General features: G+C 36.9%; 1 protein-coding gene across 7 annotated transcripts in view; it reads left to right on the forward strand.

Moving 5' to 3' along the window:
• Positions 1 to 25,107, forward strand: part of RALYL (RALY RNA binding protein like) — a 708,596-nt gene that overhangs the window by 497,648 nt on the left and 185,841 nt on the right. The window lies entirely within an intron of this gene.

The following is a 25,107-nucleotide window of genomic DNA, read 5'->3' on the forward strand; positions in this document are numbered from 1 at the left end:
CTCAGTTCGTTACCACTTCATCTTCCCTATTGTCTAAAGTAAATTTTCCCGTATTCAGCCCAGTGTTTCTGATCACTGACTCTGTTTACCACCTTAGACTGGTAACTACAACTTGTTCTTTAGTCGAAGTCTGTACTTTTTCATTATTCCTTATGATGTCTTTAGACGTTATTAAATATTATAAAATACAGAAAGACTATCGACAACACTTACTCTATCAAAAGGCCAAAATGTGATAGAAATGTAATATTTTTTTAGTGTGATAATGTTTTGGGTCTATTTCCACCTGAGCCCGGAACACTAACATTTCTCTTGTTCGAAGAAGTTTTATGCACCACAGAAAGCTCTGAGGGCCGGGACTGCCAGTTTGATTTTCTGTGCCTGATTGCCTTTTGATGCCTCTCTTCCTTGTGACTGAGAAATAACATAGGATAACTGTTACTTGTTTCTTACAAAAATGATTGGTGCAAAGTCTACAAATACATTGCTGATTAATTTCCTTGTGATTTCCTCCCACAAGAATGAATCTAAATTATGCATGTACTTTAAGACCGTCCTGCGCCTTTACTCCTGTATCTTTTATACACCCCCTCATTTTTTTCCATGTAGGCAATCATCACCTTAATGCACATGGCAAATAAAAGATTATAGACAAATTGTACTGAGTCTCTCCTTTAAGATGTGCTTGCTGAAGTCTGCGATTAAGCAGCAGGAAGAAATTGTGAATTACATGAGACAAGTCAGAAGATGTATAATTATACAGGGATGAACACAGTAGGGTGTACTAAATGGTTTACTTAAAAAAACATCGAATGTATTACTTATGTTTAATTGTATCTGTTAGCTATGTTATACTGCATCAACTGTTTCTATATTCTAATCATATAAAATATTGGAGAGCAGGAATATAATAAAATTAAAGTATATAGAAAGGTTAGCAATAAAAGCAAATAGAATCCTTAAATGAATTTCTATCTTACACTAATAATATTTGCAGAAGTGGAAAGTAATGCAATTGTTTGCTATCCAATGGGTATATAAAAATATTGAATTATCCCTTCACCAAAATCCTGTGCATTTCCATTTTCAATCATATCTTTTATGTGTGTGTGTTTGATGATGTAAAAGGCATAAACTAGCCTCAAGGCAATTGTAATCCAATTAAGGCAATAATTGCACACTTAACAAAATCTCAATGTGAGAAAGAAGGCAAGTGTTCTTATAATTTTCTTTAAAATTGAGAAAGTACATAAATAAACTTTCTAATTTCCTCGTTCCCTAAAGACTTACTGTACTATCCTTTAGTGGAAATAATGCAACTTTCTTTTAGAGGACCTGGTGAGAGGAATAGGTGAGGCGCATGTGGCTGTGCTAGGGGTTTGAAGAGAGGGAGTGAGCGAGCCAGAATATTGGTAAAAGACATTTTAAAGTGTAAATGACACTAAGCCTTTGAAAATTCATGTGGGACTTTGAAATCCTTTCCTCACTCGTGTCTAAATTGGTTATTTATAATTCCCCACAGAGGTGAAGGAAAGGGAGGGAAGGGTACTCTTTTCCATGCTTCTGGTGAAGCAGTAACTGTGGAAAATGGAACAGCTTCAGTGTTCATTCAGGTAGCAGGTCTTACCTGTGCGCAACTGCATAATGACTTTCAATTAGATACAGAATTTGTTGCATGGTAATAAAAAAATGTTCGCATATGTCGAACGTTGATTTTGCCAGAGCCAGACAGGTAGAAACCACTTTAAGGGACTCTAATATATGTAAACCTGTTTTTACACATTAGGTGGAGGAAAGAATCATCATTAGTGTAAATAACTTTGTTCTTTAGTGTTTAGACATAGAATTTTTTTCATGCATACTATATCAATCTATTGGGGTGTGCAGTTTATGTTTAAATTTTCAAAATGTTATAGTATGTATAAAACAATGTATACTTACGACCTCCCTTGTCAAAGTGCCAAATGACCTTGAGCAAACATATTGTTTTAGTTTTTGAAAGAGACATAGAGATAAATTCTTGAAGATGAATATGTTTTTTAAATACAGACTCAGAGATACTGAATTTTGAAAATACCACAACCCCCATACCACAGCAAAGAGAACAGTGTACATCTGATTTTAAGTGTGTAACATTTCATCTTATTTTACCAAATAGGAACAGATGTTCATTTTTGATTACTAGTGATATTTTTGGGTGCTTATCCATCTTATCCATCCCATTATGGAAATGCTTAATGAGATCACTTCAGGAACCTGAATACTAGCCATAGTCCTCTACCTGTAATCTTGGCCAATATCTATTATCTCTATGGGTTGCAATTTCTTTTTCTATAACGTTAGCAGACTGTGCACAGATGTTTTCTGAGGTATCTTCAATCTCTAACCCTCAGAGTTTCCACAACATAGACCTCATCATGTAATTCCCCTACTCATTTTATGGGTTCTTGTTGCCTAGACTGTGGCTCTGGACTCATGTGCTCCAAATCCATGTGACCATGGATTTACTACAAGAGGCCCTAAAATCCATATAAATATTAACCATTGCCTGTATAATGGTGATAAAAAGTGTGTATATATATATATATATATATATATATACACACCTATGTGTATATCTCCCATGTATGTTTTTACAACATATATACACACATACTATTTTTTTTGCTTCTAAAGTGACATGTTTAATTAAATAAAATGTATTGAAAAGATGGTACTAAATTTGTATTGGCTTTTAATGCCATATATTTTATATGATTTTTCAACCAATTATATCACATAGGGATTTTGTTATGTTTCAATGTTTTGAAGAAGTGTTTTCATATTCCCAAATGTTAGGAATCACTGAACCGGTAAATGAAATACAAACATGACCTTATAAACACATATTTACATCACTGTCACTCACTGCCTACTTTTCCTTGATAGCACTTTGTTCTAGCCTTTATCAGGCTACTGAATCATCCACAAAATTCACTATAGCTTTTCTTATATCTGTGTTTTTGCCCATACATCTTCCTGTTGATGGATAGTCCTCACCAGCATCTTCATGTGTAGAAATCATCTCTAGTCAAGGGTTCACTCAAATGTCAAATCCTTCATGAAGGTCTCTTCAGTTTCCACATCAAATTTATCCTTTTCTTCTCTCTTTTCAGATGCCATTTGATAATTCTATTTATACTTCCTATGTTCTATCTGAGGTTTTTTCTTGTAAGGTACCTTTAGTTCTTGTTGAAGTATTCTCAGAGCATGATGCAATGCTTTGTCCATAACAATGCATAGCCATCGTGTGAAACTCATTCATTTAAAGAAATATGTATTGATCACCCGTTATATTACAAAGTTCAAGACAAAGGTGACAAACAAAAAAATACATAATATGCTGTGTGATGCTAAGTACTATAGTGAAAAATAGTGCAAGCAAAAGGGAAGGGGAGTTTTTGAAGGTAGGTTGGAGAACTGCTATTTTCTATAGGGTAGTCAGGAAAAGCCACTGTGATTAAGGTGACATTTACTCAGACCTGAAGGAAAAGAGGGAACAAACTCTGCTTCTTCCTGGAGAGTTCCAGACAGAAATAACATGTGCAAATTCTCTGGGGTAGCTGGGATATTAGAAGGCCACATAGGAGGCAATAGAGAGTTAATGAAAAGATAGGAGATCCAAAAAGCATTGAGGCATTGGATGGATGGAGTAAGACACAGAATTAAAGTAAACAATATTTTTTATTTGTAACTGAATTTGTATATAATGCATGTTAACTTTTAGAAACACTATCCATACTTCTAAGTGACTCTTGCATTACTTTTATTAAAATGAAAATGATAAAAAAAGTTATTTTAAAAAGCATTACATTTCATACTAGGCAAGACATCCAATTGTTAATTGAAGGAGAATCAAATTGTGGTCATATAGACATCAGAAAAATTATTTGAACAAGAATATCTCTGATTTATCTTCCTGTAAATATCCTTGGATTATTAATTCTCTATATCTTTAAAATCATGCTATGAGAAAAAATAAATTCATAGTTTCATAGAATTGTAAGGCTTTTTAAAGTAGTTGCAGGAAGAAATAAGACTGCCGGCAGGTTTTTTTTTTTTAAGTTTATTTATTTATTTTGAGAGAGGGCCAGAGAGCGAGCAGGGAAGGGGCAGAGAGAGGGAGAGACAGAATCCAAGCAGGCTCTCCACTGTCAGCACAGATCCTGATGCGGGGCTCGAGCTCAAACCGTGAGATCATGGCCTGAGCCAAGATCAAGAGTCGGATGCTTAACTGACTGAACCACCCAGGCGCCCCTGCCAGTCTTGATGTAGAATTGGCATCTCAGTGGTCAAGATGGATAATAGGTTTGATGTTCGATTATTGGAACATGAGTTGTCTTAGCTGTTGAATACATCTTTATTACTACATTTTATCTCATACAAATCTGTATTTTTTGAAATTCTTTATTACCAACTGGATATCAACGATAAAAATGGAGTCTTATTTAAAACAAATATTATATTGATACCTTATATAACTGTGAAGATAAAATTAATCATGACTCTTAATTCACAAATGATGACATTATTTATTACAGAATCATTTGAAGATTCATATGATCTACGTTTCAAAAAATTCTTTCAGTTTGCACTAAGAGTAAATAAATAAATAAATTGTGTTTGATAAGTAAAGCTCTCTGGAGGACACTATTAACTTCAATCCTTTTTTCTCTATTGTTGATGCTGGTTTGGAATTCTGGTCCGACATCTGAAATTTCTGCAGTCTTTTTTCTCTCAAGTTTCTAATATGAATTCTGTAACTGATATGGATTGAGAACTTGTAACTTTATACATTCCTTGTGGAATCATGTCCGCATGGATAGATTCAGGATTCTCTGATTATGCATGCCGAATGGGACCATAGTTACCAGTTTAAGATCAGAGATGTACAAAAGCTGACTAATAACACCCCTGATACTGATTGACCTTATATACAAATACATATTGGTCTGTCTCACATCCTTAATAATTTGATTTGCTTTTACAGGCTCCAGCCTGTGACTGGTTCCACTTGGAGGAATTCTTACTCAGTCTCTCCCTCTCCCTCCCTCTCTTCCTTTCTCTCTATGTCTCTGTCTCTGTCTCTCTCTCTCTCTGGTCCATGCGTTTTGTGTTTTGCAATGCTCCACAAAGTCAGAGGTCACTTTTGTAGAGGGTGATCATTTGTACATTTTCTTTTAACTTCTCTACTTTCAGAAAACAACTTGGCTATCCTACCTCCCCTACTCTTTTAGCTTCTCTCTTCTGAGAAGCTGTGCTGCATTTATATCTAGACCTACAAAAGAGCCATGACATTGACTCTGTCCCCAGTTGTTCACGTAAATGTTCTCTACTGAACGGCTGTGAAGATCATCAGAATTTTAGAAATTGCCTACCTCCTACCAAACATAAAATGTTTATTAAAAAAATTTGAGTTCTAACTTCATATGATTTTATGATTAGAATTTTGCTTATATCCAAGTAGAAAATGGGACAGCAGAAATGAATTAATAATACTACCAAAAACAATAAAAATAACATTTGACATCTATTTTATTCTTACTATATAGCCAGGTACTGTTTTAAGCATTTTGTTACACATGATTAATATAATTTCTGTAGTAGAGCTATAACTGAACATGTAAAAGCAATAATCTAGTAATCTATGGCACTTTTAATTTCCATTCCAATTTCAAATGTTATTTATAATTTTGATACTAATCTCTAGGAAATTGAACACAAGAAGTTAAATTGAAATATGTGTGTTGACCAGGGTGAAAGAATAAACTTATATGTCCCTTGAGGAAACAAAGAAATTAACTTCATAAAGCAAAATATATTGTTTGACCAATATTCCTGTTTTTTGAGTCCTATAAAAACAGAAAAAAATATCTTGAGGAAAAGTTTTACATATATATGCAAATGAAATATTAACATATGAATACATTTGCCGTCTTTTCCGCAAAAGAAAAAAAGGTTTCCAGAACTTAGAAAATCGAAGTGCTCTGCAGTGATTTAGTAATTCACTGTGAGTAGTTACACACTTTTTGGTCTAGAACAGCTAAATTGTTTGGCATAACCTTTTGATTCATTTTCCTTTTTGTAGTTATTGATCTTCTTGGCATTATTTACTGAATTGCACTCCCATTCTGATTATGGACTTTCTGACACCTTTACTTATATAAGGCTACATTATATATGTGTTAATATTGACTCAAGGTCTTAATGGTCTTTTATCATTGACTTTATATTATCTTGAGAATTTCATTTATATTTAAAATAAAGATAAAATCCACATCTATTTTGTGAAACTCCTTATAGAGAGTGTGGCATATATATTTGTAATGCTTCATGCCCTCGGCTGCTTATCATTGGGAAGTGTTATATTTTATATTATATGATTCTTTTGACCCCTAGTGAACTTGAAACTGCCTTAGAGGAACAGCTGGATGTATTTCCTTAAATAAACACACATTGTTCTTCAAATTGCTAGTATCTGTCTTCTTAATAGGCTCCACAGGCAATGGGAATCTTGACTTTGAAGTCACCTCTACTGGGTTCATGTAGATATCTGACTATTTCATACCTTTTTTCCCTCTCATACTTGAATAGTATCTTTCAACTCAAGTTTGTCTTGAAATGTGCAGCATATAGCCATAACTTATCATTTACGTATACTCTGCGATTATAATATTTTTGATATTTTACTTTATATAATAACAATGCAATATAAAATAAAATATCAAAAATATACAGCACCTGTAAACGCATTACAGACTACCTGGAACATTTAATTCTGTCTAATTTATAGTGTCAGTAATTAATGAGAGGTTGGCTCACAAATAAAAATTCACTCACACAAAATCAGAAACAATTTACTTTTAATTAGAATGCAAGGAAAAATTCATTTGCTTTTTCACTTCTGGTTTTGCTAAGGTAGCAAGGGGAAAATGGCCACTCAAATTTTAAGTGGTCAAAAAATTTTTCTTAGCACTGAATTTGTCCTCCCAGAACTATTTATACAAATCTAGCCTTTTTCAAATGATCATTTCTAGCAAAGATGATACCCCCAAATTTGACTAATGGGTATAGAATGTCCCAAAGAAGCTTTACCAATGACACAACATGAAGGTTTCTAGAATTTGTTTGTTGATTCACTGTTTAGAGAGAACTACTTTTCAGATTAACAGACCAGTTTTCCAAACCAAGCTAGATTTTGAGAGAAGATTTGACTTGAATGAATGGGACAATTTATTTGAAATTGAAAGAAAAACAAATCATTTAAAATTATACTTTAAAAATATTCTTTGTTACTTGGATATTTAAGAAAGGAGTAAGCAAGCACAGGAACAAGATATTAAGACATTGTGTCATGAAGTTCATAAATATGTCTGTTGCTGAGATTTTCTTTTACGTTTGTGGAAATGGGTCTCTGGAAATTGGAATCATGCTAAGTTAACGAGTTCATTTATACTGAAAACAGTTGTCCATCAGGTTAAAATCAGTTGGAGTTGCTTTTGTCCTATGGAAACAGCCATCTAACATATTTAGTTGTTTGGGGAAGCTACGAATCGTTAGTAATACCATTTCTCCTAGATTACTACTGACAGTAATTAAATCAACAGTTGTACTAATTTACCATATACTTCAAGCCCAATTAAGTAAGACTTGCCTTGCTTATCTGGCTGTTAAAGGATGAAGGGGCTTGGGATCCAGAATTCTCAGTAAGTTGCCTGCATTATTAATTTTTGCCAACGTTGACTTAGGTTGCAGAGTATAATCAATATCTGTTGTAGGGTCCTCCAAGATGGTGGCATAAGAAATATCCTGAACTTCCCTCCTCTCACAGACATACCCACATCTACAGCTACATATGGATAATTTCCTTCTGGAAAAGATTGGAAAACTAGATCAATGCCCTCCACAACAAAGAATAAAAGGACAGCATCGAGACTGGTAGTGAGGCAGAGACATGGCCTTACAAAACCCCACCTCCAGCACGGCAATACACAATAGGGAGAGATCTCACCAGACAGGCACTTCTCCCAGAGAAGCAATGTTTTGGTGCCCAATGTGTGACTTATATCAGAAAGATCTATACCGTCCCATGGGATCTATACCAGAAAGATGAGCTCCTGACCATCTGCCTTGGATAAGCAGTGGAACCAATGTCTGAGCATCCCCAAATGCTATAGGAAACTGAGATTTCTTGTGGAGAGCTTACATGTTGTCCTGTTTTACCTGAGACCCAAGAGGGGAAAAACCCAGCAGTTTGAAAAACACCTAAATTATATGTGAGGGAGATTCATTTGCTGGATCTGATATAGAGGCATCAGCTGGGCATGGGGCAGGGGGAGGGTGGACAATTGAGGTGCTCTCCAGAGATGGAGGTATTAGTGGATGCCATTGTTGCACTCCCCACATAGCTTAGTAGCATAAGTAGGCGAGAATGGCCATATCACCCTCCCACCACCTTGCTGGAACAGGTGAGGTGAGTGGTCATGGCACTTGCTGAGGCTGGAGAGCATGGAGACAGGTGCTTAGGACACTTCCCCACCACCTTGCTAAGACACATGGTGCAAGGAGTCAGATCATCCTTCCATTCATAGCCTAAAACCAGCATATACACAGACAGGGCTGTTCCTTGCCGCATTGCTGAAGCCTGTGAGCACATGCAGGCAAGACATTTTCCCACTGGCTTTAGGAAGGCTTCAGGAATGTGCCTGGCCCGCTACACTTTCCAGCTGCCTCACTAAAGCCAGCAGGTATGTGTGGTCTACACAGCGGATACCCCTGGATCACCTGGCCCTGGTGGTGAAGAGGGCTGGTGTCCCAGAGCCCTACAGGACTATAACAATCTGAAAGACAGCTCTTGGCAGGCCACCAATTCCAAGGCACTGCACAGACAGCAGACTGAAACAAGCTGTCTTCCTCTGAAAATGGCCTGTTTATTTAGTCTGGAGCTTCAGCCTGAGGGACAGGCTTCAAGTTTCCCACACATCTAGAGGCTAAGGAGGCAACCACAGGGAACATAAGCAGGAAGACACCATCCTTGCACATACCCTTGGCCTTGCTACAACCCAATGAGACTTCTCAGAAAGGAGCTTACATACTCACCTGGAGCCCTGATTTTGACAACTGTCACCCTGGAAACATCCAGGTCTCCTGGTGTGGAGGCCTACAGGTATTACAATTGCAGATCCACAGGACTATAAATATTTTCGTATCTTAAAAGCTGCTGCCTGAGGGCTTGGCTTCCAGTCAGCCTGAAATTAGGTTCATAATGAAATTCCTCCCCTTGACTTAGTAACAAGTCTTGGCACACCATCAACAATGAGGGTATATTAAGAATGAATCAGGCAGTTTAGACAATCACAAAGGTTCCCATGAGCTAGGGCAGGGTTGCATGAGAAGGGTCATCATCTATACAAGGTCATGCCTTCAAGACTAAGAGAGATAACTGTTTCATTTAATACATGGAAACAAACAGTCAAGCAAAATGAGGAAACAGAAAAATATGTTCCAAACAAAAGAAGAAATCTTCAGAAAAAGATCCAAATGATATGGAGATAAGTAATCTACCTAGTAAAGAATTCAAAGTCATGTTCATAAAGATGCTCACCAAACTCAGCAGAAGAATAGAGGAACACAGTGATGACATCAACAAAGAGATGGAAAACATAACAAAGTCACAGAGTTGAAGAATACAATAACTGAACTGAAAAATGCACTGGAGGGGTTCAGCAGCAGACTAGATGAAACAGAAGTAGGGATTTGTGAGCTGGAAGACAAAGCAACGGAACTCATCCAGACCCAGCAGCAAGAAGAAGAACACATTTTTTTAAGTTTATTTATTTATTTTGAGAGAGAGAGAGAAAGAGAGAGCACGAGTGGGGATGGGCAGAGAGAGAGGGAGGGAAAGAATCCCAAGAAGGCTCTGCACTGTCAGCGCAGAGCCCAGTGCAGGGCTTGAAATCAAACCACAAGATCATGACTTGAGCTGAAATCAAGTGGCAGCACTTAACCAACTGAGCCACCAGGCACCCCAAAAAAAGAACTTTAAAAAATTGAAGATAACTAAAACAACATCAAGTGAAATAACATTCTCATTACAAGGATCCCAGAAGGAAAAGAAAGGGAAGAGGGGGCAGAAAACATATTTGAAGACATAATGTCTGAAAACTCTTAGAACCTAAGGAAGGAAACAGACATCCAGGGCCAGGAAGCACATAAATTTGGGTCCAGGAACCCAAAGAGAGCCACACCAAGACACATTACAATTAAGACATCCAAAGTTAGGAGAACTTGGGTGGCTCCGTTGGTTAGGCATCTGACTTCAGCTCAGGTCATGATCTCACGGTTTGTGAGTTTGAGCCCCATGTCAGGCTCTGTACTGACAGATCAGAGCCCGGAGCCTGCTTCAGATTCTGTGCCTCCCTCTCTCTCAGCCCATCCCCGACTCACACCATGTCTCTCTCTCAAGAATAAGTAAGCTAAATGGGGTGCTCTCCATTGTCGTTGTGATTTCTGGAGTGACAGGGAAAAAAAGGGAAGGGAAGCATTCTCACCAGTCAGACCCAGAATTGTACTTCTTTGTCTGTCTTAGTCAAGGCATGCAACCTCATAACTCCAGTTGCCAACATTTTGCCAATATTATAAAAATAATAATAAAATAAAACCACAAAAGTTAAAGATAGAATCTTAAAAGCAGCAAGAGAAAAACAGTGTTAAGTGCAAAGGAAGTCCCATGAGGCTAACAGCAGATTTCTCGGCAGAAATGTTGCCATTCAGAAGGGAGTAGTAGCATGCCATATTGAAAGTGCTGAAAAAAAAAATCTTCTAATCAAGAATATGCTACCCAGCAAGGTGATCATTCAGAATTGAAGGAGTGTTAAGAGTTTTTCAGACAAGTAAGAGCTAAAAGAGTTTATCACTCTTAAACCAGCCTTATAAAAAACACTAGGAGACTTCTTTAAGCTGAAAACAAATGGCAGTAAATAATTACAAGAAAGCATACGAAAGTAAAAGCCTCACTAAAAAAAAGGTAAATATATAGTAAAAGTGGTGGATTAATCACTTATAAAGCTACTAAGAAGATTAAAAGATGAAAGTAGTAAAAATAACTATAACTACAATAGTTAGTTAAGGGAAACCTAAAACAAAAAGAGGTAAAAATGTGACGTCAAAAACTTAAGGCGTGGGAGGAGGGGAGAATACAGAGTTTGGAATGTGTTCAAATTTAAGTTGCTATCAACTTAAAATAGACCATTGTGTGCAGAGGATGATATATGTGAACCTCACGGTAACCACAAAGCAAGAAGTTACAGTAAATTCACACAAGAAAATGAGAAAGGAATCTAAGCATAGCACCAAAGAAAGTCATGAAGCCACTAGGGAAGAAATAAAAGAGAGGAGCTACAAAATCGGCCAGAAAACAACTAACAAAATGGCAAATAAGTATATACCTATTCCCTAGCCTAGAAAAAAAAATCAACAGAGTAGAAAGTTTAATGAAGGGGCGCCTGGGTGGCTCAGGTCATGATCTCATGGTCCGTGAGTTCGAGCCCCGCGTCGGGCTCTGTGCTGACAGCTCGGAGCCTGGAGCCTGTTTCAGATTCTGTGTCTCCCTCTCTCGGACCCTCCCCTGTTCATGCTCTGTCTCTCCCTGTCTCAAAAATAAATAAAACGTTAAAAAAAAATTTAAAAAAAAGAAAGTTTAATGAAAAAAAAATGTGGCAGTGACTGGATAATCATTCACTCCTTCTTGCACAATAATAGAATCATCAATAATTACCTGGGTTGGTAGCCACATTTCTCTGCCTTCTGGTGGCCAGGTAACTGCTGAGCTGTGAAGTGTGAAAAAAAGATGTGTGCAACATCTGGGGCAGTATCTCTAAAAGGAAGCAGTTGTATCTATAGAACCTTACCATGTCCTCAGTCTTGCTCTGGGAGCAATAATATGATAGTCATAGCTCACCTTGGACCCTGAGGTTCAAAACCAAGCCCTCAGAATGGCTGAGCAGGTGACCTGGAGAGCCTGGTTTGGGAAGGAGCAAAGAGCCATTACACTGCCCTAAAGTGCCTTCATCCAGACTTTTACATCAGAGGGAAAGAAACTTTGATCCCCCTTAAGCCCTTTATTTGGGGTCTCCTTTACACAAACAGCCAAATGATTCCTCCCTAATATAAGAAATTCTATAATGCTATACAGGTCCAGATGGGAACACATCCAAAACCTTGACATATCAGTGAGGAGTAGGACATATTCCACAGGTGAGAGAAAATCTGAAGCCTGGAGCTGCTCACAGATCCACTGAGAGTCACACAGGTAGTGGCAGGGCACTCCAGACCCAGGGTCCAGGATTCTTACCTCTGGACTAGTGCCTGGCCCTGAGCTGTTCTGCCTTGAGTTCCAGCTGTAGGACCTCCCTGGAATTGAGGGCTCATGACCTCAGGAATGCCTGGGGGCCAAGGAAAGCCTCTGCGAGAGAAACAGTTCTGGGTATAAATGGCTGCTCTGTCTTGCCAATTTGAGTCCAGATTGTACTACAACTATTTTGTGCTTCGGTTCCCTTGCTTCTTTGGACAGAGCTAAGCATTTTACCAGCAGTTCAATGCTTTGACCTCTGATTAAGACTTTCTGGAAGGAAAGGCAGTCCTTTTGGCTGTAATTCACCGCTGCCATGGTTAAGACATGGATCCTCTTCCAGGAAAAAGTACTGACTGGGGTGCTGGAGGGAGAATTGTTGCTCTCTGCTCAAAAGCGACAGTTTGGGGTGCTCTCCACTGTCTTTGTGGTTTCTGGAGTGACAGGGGAATAAGAGAAGGGAAGCATTCTCCTCATCAGTCAGACCCAGAATTGTGCTTCTTTGCCTATCTTAGTCAAGGCATGCTACCTCATAACTTCAGTTGCCAACATTTTCTGACTGATTTGGGTTTCGTGTGTAACTCCCGAGTGCTCTGGAAAGAATCTGATTAACCCAATGCCATTTGGTGCCCTCAGGATCCTATATCCACCTGATGTGGACAGTGGAGATGTTCTTTGAGGGCTTTCCAAGGATAGAAAGACAGAACGTTAAATTCTACTAAGGTAGGCAGCCCAAAACCAGAACACTGTTTCCCTATGGCTCCACATGAAAACAACAAACTTGCCTTTCCCTCTTCTGTTACCACCGGCAGCTTCACAGAGGGTACCTGGATGGCAAAATGGGGTTTAAGTCTGCCTTTCCGGCATAGGATAAAAGTTTGATAATTTGTATCTAAAAACAAATTAGACTGTAATACTCTTTTTTCCAAAAACATGTTCTAAATATTGTTATTCAGTATAACCACATCAGTTACGATAATATAACTTCAATTTGGGACCAGATCATTAAATCTGGAAATATGTAACGTATGTTACAATGATGAATATATCCCATTAATCTTTGGAGCTAGCATTCCAATCATTGGTATGGAACAATGCTTAAAATATGACTGAAAAACAATTCTTTGTCCCTGAAGATTTTCTAGGGGACATTTTATACCTTGCTATATAGCTTTTCATGTACTTAATAACAGTATAGCTTCATAACAAATACTTACCATCGCCATACTTATGTGGCAATAAAGTTAGTTTAAGTTACTTTCTATGAAGTCATTTATAGCTTTCAGTCATTACTGAGTTTTTTATGACTATTATAAAATGATATGACTTAAGAGAAATTATGAACTTCTCCCTATGGTTATTTGTCATGAATAACATTTATAGAATTCTATTGGTTGTAATGTCTGGGATATTTTATTGTCTTCCTTCTAGACAAGTAAAATAATAGAGATATCCAGGAAAGTAGTTATGAAGTTAAGATTTTGTTGTATGTATTGTATATATCCCCATGACCTGTTCTCCTTTTAATAAACTTTGCCAAATTTCCTGAAAAACCAAGTAAGTCTAGAGGTAACTTCAGTTGGCAAGTAAGCATCATCACTTTGTGTTATAAACTAAAATTGTTACTGGTTCTCCTTTCAGTTATTCTGGGTCAGTTTTTACATGAGTATTAAGTGAAAGTCTTAATATTATTTTCCCATATAAACTTTATTATAGGAAAGATATGTTTCTATCATTGCATAAAAACATATGTTTAAAAAGCATTATTTAATTTTTTATTTTAAAAAAACTTACAAGGCATTTCTTGATCAGGCACCATCTTTGTAGATTCATTTCTTGCCATCCCACTTTGCAGGGGATACTGAATTTTCTTTCTGATTCTGAGGAATTCTTTTCATCAGTAGCTCCTTATGTTGCTTCTTCTGTTTAGAGCACTCTCCCCTCCTTTCTTAGTTAACTACTTCTCCTTCAGGTTCCAGCTTAGATAGTCACCTGCTACTGATTCATTTTTCTAACTCCTTGTGTAGGAGTAGAGGCCAGTAGAGGCTACTAGAATTAATCTTTTTTATGTTTTCCTTTATACCCTACATGTGCCCTGTGTATAAATTGTAATGTACCCAGTCATTTGGCCTTAGCTCTTGAAGACAGAAATCAGACCTCTTTGTTCACTGCTGTATCCCCAGCATGGTCTGGCACTAGAAAGCCTTCAGTCAATAGTTGTTGAAGGATGAAAGGAATAGATAGTCTTCCTTATGTACCTGTTTTAGCAAGTAGAAATTGCAGTCACTTGCCCCAAAATAAATCACTATGATTTTTCTGTTGATGAAATATTGTTTGCCTTTTCATATTCATAAGTGTCCATGGATGATGTTCCTGTGCTAAGGCCTTTTTGGTGTCAGATTTTGGAGGGTTTTTTGCTTGTTTGTTTGTTTTTTTGTTTTTGTCTACTCACCACTCTATTTTACTCATTTCTTAAGGAGTATTAAAAGGAATCAAAAACACTTTAAGTCTTGGCTAATTTAACAGTGTTTCCCCCCAAATTTAAGGCACATTTGGAAATGACATGAAATCTCAAGCATTTCTATTGCAGCTATACTAGTTGTTAGTTGATATAAAATGTCCAGAGGGGCGCCTGGGTGGCTCAGTTGGTTGAGCATCTGACTTCGGCTCAGGTCATGATCTCGTGGTCTGTGAGTTCGAGCCCCACGTTGGGCTCTGTGCTGACAGCTCAGAGCCTGGAGCCTGTTTCGGATTCTGTGTCTCCCTCTCTCTCTGCCCCTCCCCACTCATGCTCTGTCTGTCTGTGTCTCTGTCAAAAGTAAACAAACATAAAAAAAAAATTTAAAAACTTCCAGATTTTTTTATATCATTATGTTTTGAGAACTCAAGACTTATGGCTGATAACACATTCAGAATTAAAACTTGTTTCTCTACCTTCTCATTTTTCCTTCTAGCCAGGTTTGGCTCTGCTGCTAGGTTTCATTATTTCTTAAATCAATTTTGCACCACTTAGAGGAACAATTTGTTTGTTTCTCCTCAGATTTGTAGCTATTAATCTCAGCAGTAAGTCAGTGATTGATTTTTTTCCAGACCCTCAACATTACAAAGACATAGACTATAGGTAGTAACTTGAACCAAATCCAAGATATACTGGCTGAAAATATGCAAGTTAAGGCTTCATGTCCTATGTAATAAATCTGTGTCACTAATTTGTTACACCACTTTAAAATTTGGGAATATAATTAGAATGGTCATATAAAGTCATTTCACTGCCTACTTTTAAATTCCCTTCTTTCTTGTCCTTTCCATAATTCTTTCTACTCAGTGGTTGTATCAACTAGACATTCTTGAATTGTAACTAAAAGTGACCTCGTTTCCAAAGCATTTAAAGTGACTGTGGGTGAAAGCCCTCTCAAGGGCTTTCAGTGCTTAAAATGTGGATATACAGTCTGTGTCAATAATGAATACTGAACATTAAATTGACCTGAATAGTTAGAGCACAAACTTTTTTTCTCAGCGTTGGCAAATTTCTGACACGAAAGCTTAGAACAGGACATTTGAAGAGAAGCTATTAGGATAATGCAGGGACTCTGAAAGGATCTCCATGCTATACAATTTTTTTTCCCTCTCTGAGTATAATTGAGATTTCCAAGAATTTTTACTGAGGAGACATTTTACCTTCTGGACTTGGTAATTGAAAAAAGATAAAATTATTAAGGGAGCAATATGGAATTCAATAAAAAATTGAAGGCAAACTATTATGTGCTTGATAAATTTATTTCCAGCTTTTACCTGAGTTGTTTAGCGTGCCAGGCTAATGAATCCAAGGTCAGAGATTTGAGCTTTCTGTGGTGTGGATGGTTTCTCTCTGGATCACAGACCACTGTTGTCACCCTGCCCAACCATCCTTCAAAGAAAGAGCTGGTTCCAAGAAAACACTGTGAAAGAGGGAAGACAGATCAGGCTAAAGCCATTATACAGCCATCAGAACCGCAATGTCTCAAAATGGATATATCACTCACTTTACATATCTATGTATATGTTATACATATGCATAATTTGTGTGATATTGCTTGTGACACCTTTGTATACAAAAGAGAACACATCTGTGTTTGAACAAGCATGATTTGTTTTCATTTTAATTTATGAAGGCAGTAAAATTAAACCAGCTTTTTTAAAATTAAATGTCAAGTTCATACACTTGGTATTTCACAGAATACAAAATATCTACAATTTCAAAAAAGGCTCGCTTCACAGCAGGGTATGAAGTTAGTCTCAATATTTTTCCCTATAGCGTTTTCGTTTTATCAGGCATGTTAAATTTTAGATAATTTAAAAAACATTGAAATAATAAAATATGCTGTTGTCTTCTCTCTCAAGGCATCAGTATGAGTGAGACTAGATTTCTCTAAAAAAACCCTTTGATTACCATGGAAGAATCTAAGAATCTAAGATTTCTTTTCATTGAGGAAGACTGAGGATAGTTTCAGGTACCGCTATGAGTAGAATTAGTAGGGAATTTTCCAGTTTTACCTAGTTATGATGACAGTATGCCATGGCATCTGTTTTTTTGTTTGTTTGTTTTGTTTTGTTTGTTTTGTTTTGTTTTGTTTTTAATAAGCATGTATCTTATACCTCCACTAAAAGTGCAGGCCACTAACTACTGATTTACTTCCAATTCGAAATAAAGTTGTCATGCACATCACAGTCACAGTGGTTCATAGACCTGGATCAGGTCGGACAGAATTATCGGGACTTTCATATTATTTTATGCTCCATTTTTTAATAAATGGAACCCACTAATGACATAGAATCAAGCAAAAAAGATGGGATGTCTGGGTGGCTCAGTCGGTTAAGCATCCAACTTTGGCTCTGGTCATGATCTTGGTTTGTGGATTCCAGCCTGCATGGGGCTCTGGGCTGTCAGCAGGCCTGGAGCCTGCTTCAGATTCTGTCTCCCTCTCACTCTGCCCCTCTCCTGCTTGCTTGCTCTTGCTCTCTCTCTCTCTCTCTCCCTCAAAAAATAGACATTAAAAAAATTTTTTTAATAACAAAAACAAAAAGAATCAAGCAAAAAGACTGTGGAGTTACCTAGCCTAACTTTCTCATTTCGTAGAGGAGGAGTGGGTTTATTTTATTGCCCATTAGAAATGATGACCAATAAATGTGCCTCCCCACTTTCTTTGGAAGAGTAGGAGCTTATTCAGCACTAGTTAATTTGTTAAAAAAAAATAGTCACTACTGAAAAGTTAAGTTTTAATGGCAATACACACGACATATTCTTCTCTTATATTTAACATAAATTTTCAAGTAGTTCTTTTTATTATTGCAACAGTCCCTCTTCCTATTTACAGCTACTTTTTCTGTACTCACCATTCTCATAACTTTTTCTTAAATGCTTTCTCATCATCCTTTATTTTCTTTATTAAAGTAATTGCCATCTTGTAAATTATATTTCTTCTTTGTTTAGCTTATTCCAGTAAACTATAATAACTAAATAGATTTTTTTTAAATCTTTGAATCACCTTCTCTGGCTCTGTACTCAATTCATGCTAGGATCTCAGTGAGCACTTAATGAATGAATAAATCAATGGATTCATTAATATTTTGCAGTCCTTGGTTTTACTTTTTATCTTATATTTTATTATATTTGACTTATTTTGCTTACACTTAGTAACATAGATAAATCAGAACACATTTATTTACCTTTCTAATAAAATTGTACGTGATGGAACCATAATATTCTTTGCAGTTTCTAAAAATGTGCATGGCTACAAAGGTTAAACTTGAACTCCTCTTTATGGTTATTAATCTAATAATGATTCCAGATTCATAATTTAAAAACTTTACATGGTCTATTGTTAAATAAAATTTAGGCTTTGTATTTAAATTAGAAATAATTCATCATCATATATCCACTTCAGAGTGCTAAGCACATTTGTTAAAGATTTCAGTTAGTCATCTATTTATCTGTGTTAGAGGAAAAATGTCCAAGGCCCTTGACCTACTACTCCAATTTCTGGCAAACTTAAGAAGTTCCATCTTTGACATTCATTTAGAATTCATCTTTTGTCTCTTTTGGCCCAGAGCCACAGGCTTTGATTGAGGACTTCTAAAGCAACTTGTTTCGGCCTCTACTCTGTTACTTGACAAATCATTCTAAAACTGAGGAAAAAAATAATCCTCCTCCACATTTTATCAATGTAATAACCAAAATTCTCAAGTATCCCTTTGTACCTTATTCCATCATTTCCCCCCACACTATGCACATTATGTTGTTTAAGATTTTATAGGCAAGTTCCTCATTTCCCTGGAATTTGTGCTTGGAACTTCACCAGGTAGCTATCAAATCAATAGTCCATAATTAAACTCGGAGTAGAAGTACTCTGTATATTTCACAATGTTTAATTAATCTTCCCCAATGGAACACTTTACTGCTATTTTCATAATGGGAATAGTATTATGAGCTCTGAGAATATTTCATTTCACAATCATCTATTCATTATGAAACATAGTTTAATTCATTTTTTTTCCTTGATATGTGATCAACCTGCTCTTTATCATGGTCTAAGTTTCATGGCAAATAAGGTAGTTATGTATATACTTTAATTGTATGTATTTAATGAGTATCTATAAATTTCCCACTGCCTACGCCAGTACTATTTGTTAATCATGTGAGTACCAATGTTATTCAATTGTGTTGTATTAAAAATGTCACTTTCATCTTTCAGGAGGTGGCTTAAGCACAGTTGGGTTTTTTTTTCTTTCTAGATATAATATAATTGCCAAAGTCATTAAATAATATAGGAAGATACATTGTCATGACAAAAGACCAGCCAAGAATGGATATAGGCCACACTTGTTTCTTTTCCCATTACAGTAGAAATTAGATTTGTGATAATGGTAGTTAATTACTTTGGACAATGAATCCAATCAATCTAGTCAGTTTACCAAGGAAAAAAGATAGTATTCAACAAGAACTCTGATAAGACTGGAATGGACCACTCGAGTAGATTAATTAGTTCGATGCATGCTTTAATCAAAGCAGTGTTGTCATGTCCTTTAGTAGATAATACATCTGTTCACACATAAAAGAATGATGGTTCTTTAAAAAACTTAATTTCCAGTTCTTTTAATAACAGTAATTTTTACATTCACCGTGTTCTAGTTGAGTGTGAACATTATGTAATATATGTCTGTGAGTCCTTCAATTTAGAAATATGAGTTACTGTGAGAGATAATAAAACTGCCAGAACCCAGATACGTGAAGCTCATAATGAATGATACAGATTCCTATATACTCTGCTCATAAACATTAGAAATGATGAAAAGCTTAATCTAGTTGTAAACAACCTGCATAAATATATTTTATGGTTTTTTTCCTGGATGCATATAGGAGTAGCGAACACATTTAATAGTATTGAGCAATCTTAGTTTGAAATCATCAGTTTCTTTTAAATTTAAAATGAGGATTATGAAAATAATTATGCTTTATAAGCAAGTAGGTTTATATTTTCATTGGATATAAAACAATAAAATATTACAATTTCACAAAATTTTAATACAACTAAAGTAGTTCTTTATTGTAAAAGTAAATCCAGATACGTAAAATGGTCTTAAGGCAACTTGAATATATAAAATCAAGAAATCCTTAAATAACCATTATTTTGAATAACTACATACATAGACAAACCTGCTCACTGGTAACATAATTGATCTATATTCCTCCTATATAAGTTTTCCTTTTGGAAGTATAGTCCTATGTAATGTCTTTTTTACAGATAATCACTGAAAAATCAGGGAAATTCCGAAACAGGTGTTTTAGTTACTACTTAACAGGTCACTTGACATTTTGTGGACTGTATAACTCTACATATATGATTTAAACTCTATTTGGACTTTTTAAAAAGACAGAAATAAGACAGCACTATGCCATTTCTAACAACAATGTTTATAAAAGAGAAATTGGCTTAAATCCATATTTAGAAACAAAATATGCAATGCCATATAGAATATCCAAAATATATGTATATGATGCAGAAAAAATCTATTTTTTGCCCATGGTATAAGAGAGCCAATTTCCAAGGATTTGCTCAATTTTTCATGTTCATGTCATATTTACCAAGTCTTTTTCATGGCTCCTGCCCAAGTTACTTTCCGCTTTTAAGTGATAAGCATTGAATCCATTCACATATTTAGCAAACATTTATTCAATGAAAAATGCACTCTGCTAGGCCTTATAGGGGTTGTAAGTGTACATGAGGAAGTCTTTATTCTCAGGAAATTCACACAAACACAACACAAAGTAGTGTACAAAATTCCATTTCAGTCTTGAGAAAACAAGGTGATTCTGCCATGGTATTTAAACCTTGAAAGACAGGTAGACTGTGGGTAATTAGAAGTAGGGAGAAAGGTATAGAATGAAACAGAAAAGGAGACTTGGAAGGTAGTAAGTGTGTTTTGAGAATGAAGAGGGGTTACATTTATTTCTCAAGATAGAATTCCTGTTGAATGGCTCTGCTGGGAAGAGGGTTATCAGATGTAAATATAAACAGACATCAGATGGGAAGATTTTGAGTTCTATGCTTAAAGTATGACATTCATTCCATAATGATAATGATACCAACTACTGAGTGTGTCCTAAGATGTATGAGGCTTGGCTCTAAGCATCTGACTGCATCACTCAACTGATCTTCAAAGCCTGTAGGGAATTATTATCTCCACTTTACAGAAGAGGACATCAAGCCTTAGAGACATACAAGAAGTGCCTCCTAGATTGGTGAGTGCCTGAACCAAAATAAATAAATTAAATAAATAAATAAACAAACAAAACACAGCTTCTGACTCCAAAGGCCCAACTCCTCACTATATTTCCATTCCACACGCCAACAGTGAGGAGCTCTGAAAGGTTCTGAGCAAGACCATGGGACATGATGTAAAATAGCAGTTAAGGAACATTAATCTGACAGGGGTGTATCACATGATTTGAAGTGGCAAGACTGGAAGCAATGACACAGTTCATTAGTTAGTAGAGGAATAAAATAATAAAGGCCAATAGTTGGTGGTGGTAATGGGAATGGAAATGGGAATGGAAAATGGGAATGGGAACAGGAGGGAATGAAAAAAATCATTGAGATAAATGAACGAGTGTATTAACGAATAAGAAGAATAGGGAAAAGGAGAAGGGTGCTAATGATAGTGGGTGGGTGGAGGAAGAGGTGGAGAAAATGGAGATGGTACAGGAGGAGCCCGTACAGAAGAAACAGGGGCAGAAGAGAAGAGGAAGTGAGAGGGAGGAGCAGGAGCATTTTTGTTGGTTGAAAACTCTCATTTGACAAAAAGTAAGCAAGTAAGCCACATGGAATATGTGATTTACTTTTTATGACAACCCTATGTGTTAGATACTATCATCATCTTTAATTTGTAGAAGGGGACATGAAAACTTGGAAAATCTGACTTGCCTGTGACCACAGAGCCTGTAGGATATGAAGCTGAAACCTGCACCCACACTGTTGGATGGCAGAGCTCATGCTTACTTGGCCTTCCCAATAACTGTGTGGTGAGCAGAATGGGCTTGTTAATCCTCTTTTAAGCATAAGGCTCAGGAAGTATTTTAGCTGAGAGCATAGAGTATGGTATTCTGCTTTAAAAAAATCTCTCTTTTGGAGTACAGGGAAACAGGATACATACGGATTATGCAAACAGTATATCCTCCTGAGATCTCTTACTCCTGTATCTTCCGTCTTTTTAAACTGTTTTCATGTTTATTTATTTATTTTGAGAGACAGAGAGAGAGAATAAGCACAAGTGGGGGAAGGGGCAGAGAGAGGGGGAGAGAGAGACCCCCAAGCAGGCTCCACTCTGTAAGCACAGAGGCCATTTCAGGGCTCAAAATCACGAATCGTGAGATCATGACCTGAGCCGAAACCAAGAGTTGGATGCTTAACCAACTGAGCCCTGCAGGCGCCTCCTGTACCCTCCATCTTTCATCTCATTGTTTTTGTCTCTTAAATTGTTCTGTAACCCATCCACTTCTCTCCACCTTCACAGTGACCTACCTACTGCAAAAATTTAATGCTTTGTATTTGGCCTACTGAAATAGCCTTCCAAACAGTGCCTCCCATATCCATTCTTTCCAGGATACCATTTGCTTTTTAATACTCTAGCCAGGGTGATATTTTTAAAATGCAAATATAGTCTTCATGTTCAGCTACAAATAAATAAATAAGTAAATAGATAAATAAATAAATAAAAGATACCTTTAATGGCTTTCTATTACCCTTAGAAAAAAGAGCAAAGTCCTTCAATGATCTAGAAGGTATTTTATAGGCAGGCATGTCCACCTCTGATTGTCAGCCTATTTTCCATGTAGCTCTTGTGCCTCAGCCACATTGATGTCATTTCCTCCCATCCTTCAATAAGCTAGGACTTCACTCACCTGTTCCCTTTCATAAGATGCTCCTAAATCCCCAACCGCCCACCGCATCCTTTCCTTATTTAACACCGAGTCTTTCAGACCTCAGGTCAAATGTAACTTCTTCAGAAGTTGTCTTTGATGCCCAGCATAGAGAAGACTTCCATTGTAGAGGCTTTCATAGCTCTCTCTGCTTTTCCTATGTAATCCTCCCCTCTGTTGGTAAATATGTATTCACAAGTGTGTTTTTGTTGAGTTTCTGTTCATCCTGTTTGTCTAGAAGTGCCATGAGAAAGGAATCACATGTTTTGCTCAAGGTTTTATCCCTAAAACTGGTACCCGAGATGAAGTGGGAGTTCAGTAAATATTTGCTGAATGAACCATGAATGATTAATAACCCTGTCTGTGTTTAAATACTAGCCTCTCCATTTACTAAATGGATAACTTTCTTAAACTCCATAAGCTTTGCTTTCCCCATGGGGGAAAAAAAAGGATAGTTACAATCTAATGAGTAAGATTATTCATGTAGGGCTCTTAACATCTAGGAAGTACTAAAAACAAAACAAAACAAAACAAAACAAAACAAAAACTGTTATACTGCAAAAACATAAGAGATCCTAAAATGAACGTTTGTTGAGGGGGAATGTCTTTTAGTATAAATAAATCAAAATAAAATACATTTAATGTTTCGGTAATGCCTAAAAGGATGTGACATGTATAATTTACTTGACAAAGCCAATTTTATAATCCTGACTTTTAAATGCTTATTTTGAAAAATTGATATGCTTTTCATTCTGGTCATTTTGGGGGCCCAGATTCAGATATGTTTTGGGGAAAGTCAGAAAAACCAACAAAAATGGAAACAGTGGCCCACTATTTTATTAAGTTTTCTTTGGGGCATGCTGATGCTTCCTGCTATCAGGCAAAAGGATATTATGAAGAACATTCAAATGAGCCACTAGTTTATGTATCAGGAAGCAAATATAGGGCAACAGACCTAGTGTTATACTCAGCTTTCATCCTGTCATCTGTCATCTAAAACTTTATTTTTTTTTAAGATTTTCTTTCTAAGTAATCTCTACACCCAACGTGGAGCTCAAAATTACAACCCCAAGGTCAAGAGACACATGCTTTACTGACTGAGCCTGCCAGGTACCCCTGTCATCTGTCATCTATAGGTTTCAGATCCCCAGGATATATTTTCTCATTCACCTAGACCATACAAAAAATTTCTTCATGTTATCAAACCAAGAAATTAAACTAACAGTGAAAGAGGGTTCCCCTTTCTCTGCATCCTTGCCGACACCTGTTGTCTCTTGCACTGCTGGAGAGAATGCCAGAAAACTGGTGCAGTCACTCTGGAAAATAGTATGGAGGTTCCTGGAAAAGTTAAAAATAGAACTACCCTACGACCCAGCAATTGCAGTACTAGGTATTTATCCAAGAGATTCAAAAGTACTGACTTGAAGTGATACGTGCACCTCGATGTTTATAGCAGCATTATCAACAATAGTCAAATTACAGAAAGAGCCTAAATGTCCACCAACTGATGAATGGATGAAGAAGTGGCATGTTGTAGACTCTGGGTCTAAAGTTCTCTCTTGTCTAGCAAAAGAGCGGGATGCAGGATTGAAAGCGAGCAATGGCTAATGTCCGGGAAAAGACAAGAGCCCAGAATAAGGGTCCTTGCCCCATTTTTATTTCGATCAGAAGACTTACAAACGTGGCGATGGACGTGCACAAAGAGACAATGAATCTGTGAACATTAACTTGTGGATGTGTGGGAAAGGGGGTCCTGAAGATATTTGGGGTTAAGGGTTTGGGTTAATACAAAACAAAATCCAGGCACCGGACAGCCGGGAGGAGGGTTGTTTACAGTGAACATGAGGCAGCACCTCTGTTTATCTTAGCTAGCCTAAGGGATGAGACAAGTAGGGGAAATAACCTCAGGGTTGACAAGGCACCTTTTCTTTTGTTAACCATCTCCGCTCTGGGCTGCTCTGCCTGCAGCGCAGTGGTCCAGAGTCCAATTCACCAATTTACCTAAATTGGCCCTATCCTCCTGTGAAAGCAACTTTTCTGCCAGAGGACTAAATTGAGGATGCCTCCACCCTGAATATCTAATCTTGTTTATTTCATATACTGATGTACTGGGCACCTTTGGGGCTGTTCCTATTTTAGGGCTTTGCCTCTCCTTCTCTATTCTGGGGGCTCTGCACCCCCGCTCTATTTTGGAGTGCCTTTGCACCCCCCTATTCTTGAAGTGCCAATCTGGTTTACCCAAACTCGGGTGTGAGCATTTTAT

Source organism: Panthera onca, chromosome F2 (assembly GCF_046562875.1).
Source record: "Panthera onca isolate mPanOnc1 chromosome F2, mPanOnc1 haplotype 2, whole genome shotgun sequence".
In the NCBI taxonomy this organism is placed as follows: domain Eukaryota; kingdom Metazoa; phylum Chordata; class Mammalia; order Carnivora; family Felidae; genus Panthera; species Panthera onca.